A 4626-nucleotide genomic window follows, 5' to 3' on the forward strand; every position below is an offset into this window, starting at 1 on the left:
GTGAGTATTTCTTTAGATTTCTTTTAATTTAATCTTTTGATTTCTCAGTTTCGTGTTTTAGGGAAGAAACATTTATCTGGGGCTTTCGCTTCGTCGCTAGATGCCCATATACGGTTAAATATCTTGCTCACGTGCGCCGGTTTGACAATGTCAACATGGTGTTTAATTGTATGTTTTGCGCCAACACGGTATTTACCAAGGTTTATTCGCTTAAAAGGTCCGATAAGAAAGTCAATCACACGTAGTCCGTGTGAAACTAGTCTCCATCAAGCACGTATCTTCATGTTTTCACACACTTGCCTTCTTTAATTTTCTTTTAGCCCTCTGAGGTGGGATCGGAGTTGGGAGGGAGGTGGGGGGGGGGGGGGGGTTGAGGGGACGGGATGTTAGTTGGAAACTGAAAATTAGAAACCTGATAGTTACCAAAATACATGCTATGCAGCATGCCTCAGTTTTATGTCTACTCCTACCCAAGATGTAACAATTTCAGAACCTTGTATTGTTGATTGATAAAAGAAATGTATCTGGCTACTTTTTCTGCATCAAAGGCGAGAAATGTTTCACCAGGGAGTACCTCGATTTTTGAAGACATCATGAACATACATACAAATAGTCCAAAGATATGAAAGGGCATTCAGAAGACCCTCCAAACACTTTCACGTCTAAGTCTTAGAATGCATAATTTTTGATCTTGTTATTTCGTGCTTTTTTCTTCGACTAGCACCAGATAATTGCAGTGGCGGATCCAGACCTTGTTTTGATTCAGGTTTTGTTTTGCTTGCCCTGCTGGCATGGCTATTCTTCCTTCAGTGATTTTTTTTCTTTTTTTACCCAGAATAAGGGGGGCAGGCCCCTTCCCTAGATCTGCTACTGAATTGGGAAAGAACCCTTATTTACGGACATTCCTTGCTTTGCAATAGTGCAAGTTTGGAATTTATGTCAATTAATAATGGTAATAGGACTGAGTGGAGTCCAATTCAGTCTGTAATCATATGAGTGATTAACGAAATCGGACGACCGCGAAGCAGGAGTCTGATTTGTTAATCATGAGTATGATTACAGACTGAATTGGATGACACAATGTCCTGTTACCAATTAATCATAACCATTACAATTTCCCACAATTTGAAAAACAGCTTTAAATAGTCATTTTTAAATATCATAATTAAGAATTTGGGAATAGCTTGCAAAATGGCTGTCAAGTTTCTTTCAAAACAGTCACAGGAAACTAAACCTCCACAATTTTACAAAGTCAGTCTCTTGAATTGGTTACTATAGTGACTGTAATCAATGTTATGATTGGCTCATGTAACTGTCCGATTACAGCCAACTGTCCGATTACACTGTCCGATTACAACTTTGCAGAAAAATTAGAGCAAAATACACCAGTTTATGCACCAGTCACATGTGAGGAAATTGTAATTGTTATGATTAGGTAAGGTTGTAATAGCTAAGAATATTTCAGGTCTGAACAATTGGCCTGCAGGTGTGAGTAAGCATGAGATTATAGTTTTTGACTACTGAACTGGCAGGGAGGAGTTGAAGGGTGCATGTATATGTGGCACTGGTCAGTCAAGAGACTCATTTATTACCCAATGTGGATTGCTTAGCCAGATTCTGTGATTGGTTAGATTACAGATTTTGGACACTTTACAATTGAAATTTGCACATGTTGACAACTCATACTGCCAGGTCATTTATTGCAAATTTGCAAAATCTTTCAACATAACGTGTTGTTAGAATGATCATGATTTCTAGCATACTGTCTTTGAACATAATCTTGTGTCACTAGATGAAAAGAAGAATTTAGAAGCTATGCTTGCAATCTTTGGTTAATAAGCAAGATATTTTCAGAATTCTACAGAATGGCTTAGTAAGAGTTGGTCTGTCATTTGCTCTTTATGTACCTATACCTGTAAAAGAACTTAGCCAATCATTCCTAGTTGGACGACGATGAAGGATCTCATCGAGGCTCGGCTGGGTGCTGTCATCTCTTTGCTGCTTATAGGATGGACTGGAAGGTTCATTACAATGTGGCTTAATTTAATTTGTCAACAGTATAAAGTCAGAGATAATGGGGAGTTTGAGATATAGTTCAGCCTCTATTAAATGGTTTCCCTTGGGGAAATAGATAGTGGCCACTTAAAAGGGGTTGGCCACTTAATAGAGGTAAAAGCAATAGAAAAATCGTCATTGGGACTTTGATTACTGGCCACCTAATAGCGATGGCCTTTTAATAGGTGGTCACTTAATAGGGCTTGGACTGTAGCTGATTGGAAATGACTCAAAAGTATATCCATGTGAAAATAATTTGAGTATGAGATACATGTACTGGGGACTTTGAGACAACCGAGTTCGAGATAGCGAGGTTTTACTGTAATTACAAGTGGGGTGATTGGCAGCATCGAGATAATGCTACGTCTGCTCTAATCATGATTTTTTTAACCCCACTCCACCTGACAAGGGAGCCTACAAATATCCACAAGTAGATTTAAGGATATGGAATGCAGAGCCCCACATCCCCTTTCAATAGGGTGTGGCACTGACCCTTAAGACTACTGCAAAAGAGGCTAATAGGTTAGGTCAACTTAATATACACGTACCTTCAATTTTGATTTTACATTGTATTTTTTTAGGAAATGTATGACAATAAGCAAAAACATCAGAAGGTGCAACAAGATTCAACCTCAAGACCTTTGCGTTGGCTGTGTAAATGCTCAACAGACAACTGAGTGGTGATGGAAGCACTGAAGAGCAGGTAAATTAAACAGTGGACTTACAAATACAGCTAAACACCACTCTCAGTGGCTATGAAATTCATTTGGTAGATCACAGCATTTTCTCTAGGTGTGTCTGGTACAGTTATTTGTTTGAATCTTATTGGTTGAAGTCCTTTTCTAAGCCTTCAGTTTGTAAATGTTTAACTGACATTTTGCGACATTTTCTTTGACATTGATATTGTTGTAAAAAACAGATCGAATGTAGTTAAGCATTGTCTGTACTCTTATTGACAACGATATGCGTCATCGCAGTGGCTGGCTTCGCCTTGTGAGTCCACAACACTTTGACCATTATGATGATGGATATCGTTGTCGATAAGAGTACAGACAACGTTAAACCACATTCGATTTGTTAAGTAAAAACGTTATTGTGTAGTTCCAGAAAATATCCATACCTCCCCCGTGGAAGGGATTTTTTTCTAACACCTCCCCACCCCTCTAGAAATTCCAGTTAAGCTTCATAATTATATTTCTTTAAATTTTTTTGGTTTTCCAGAACCCCCCACCCCCCAGGAAATTCCAATCCCTTCTGTGGGGGGAGTATGGATATTTTCTGGAACTGCACATTGCAAAAAACTACTGGCAGCCAATTTATTTTGCAAAGTGTAGTTGAAAATGCGAAAATCGCAAAGGTGACAAAATGATGTCAAATGTGGGGAGGGGGGGAGTGGAATGATATAAAATGGGACAGGCAACCAGCATCTCAACGAACAGGAATGTAAGAAGTCAAGTGTTGTAAGAAATAAAGGATTTTATCAGTCAAAGTTGGTGCTCAAATGCTCAGTCAATGCTTTTCCAGAACCCCCCACCCCCCAGGAAATTCCAATCCCTTCTGTGGGGGGAGTATGGATATTTTCTGGAACTGCACATTGCAAAAAAACTACTGGCAGCCGGTTTATTTTGCAAAGTGTAGTCGAAAATGCAAAAAGCACAAAGGTGACAGAATGATGTCAAGTGTGGGAAGGGGGGGGGGGGGGGAGTGGAATGAGATAGAATGGGACGGGCAACCAGCATCTCAACGAACAGGAATGTAAGAAGTCAAGCGTTGTAAGAAATAAAGGATTTTATCAGTCAAAGTTGGTGCTCAAATGCTCAGTCATTGCTTCATAAACAATTAATAAACACTTCAAATGCATGGACGAGCGAAGATGATGAAATCTTTTGGACTGGACAAAGTCTCTTACAGTTCTTCGAACTTTTAAAACATAACTTACGCCCATAAATCACGAAATGTTTTTACTTTCATGTGACTTCTTATTTTTAAAGCATAACTTCCACTATTAAACGACCAGTATTTTTTGCCCCGACTGTGCGCCTGCACATATTCTTTGATTATGTGCTTATAATCAGCAAAACTGCTCAAATTTGGCAGATTGCTTTAAACTGCGCTAAAACCCCACGGTCGTGGTCGCATCTTTTCTTCACGTTACAATTAAAACCCAGAAAGATATTTACAGATAAAATGTTGAAGAATGTAAACTGAAGTAGAAAGACTGCAGTCACATACGAAGTTGTTTTTACATCTAAAACCTTGCAAAATATTTTGCTGGTGTACCGTATATGTGGCCCGCAGGGGTGTCTGGAAAACCCGAATAGCGAATAGCGAATAGTCCCGAATAGCGCGAATAGTTGCGAATAGTCTCGAATAGTGCGAATAGTGGCGAACAGTCGCGAAAAGTGGCGAACAGTGACGAATAGTCATCAATAGTCACCGCTTTAGATCTAATATTCTGCGTTAATCAATTATCCAAATAAGCAACGAATTTCAGTGAATTTATTACCTTTTCTTCTCCGAACTCAAGCTAACGCTGTCCATCGCCGACATTAAGAAAACAGAAAACACAAG

The 4626-nt window shown here is 39.2% G+C and overlaps 1 long non-coding RNA gene across 2 annotated transcripts in view; it reads left to right on the forward strand.

Annotated features, from left to right (window-relative positions):
* LOC149106108 (uncharacterized) overlaps positions 1–4626 on the forward strand; it is an 86755-nt gene that overhangs the window by 219 nt on the left and 81910 nt on the right. For both annotated transcript variants that reach the window (XR_016209733.1, XR_016209732.1), the window contains exon 2: positions 2637–2758. This is a non-coding gene — a long non-coding RNA (uncharacterized LOC149106108). The remainder of the gene's footprint in view (positions 1–2636; positions 2759–4626) is intronic.

The sequence above is a fragment of the Orbicella faveolata genome, unplaced genomic scaffold (genome assembly GCF_042242905.1).
Source record: "Orbicella faveolata isolate gen_17 unplaced genomic scaffold, um_ofav_v1 contig_3, whole genome shotgun sequence".
Classification (NCBI taxonomy): Eukaryota; Metazoa; Cnidaria; class Anthozoa; order Scleractinia; family Merulinidae; genus Orbicella; species Orbicella faveolata.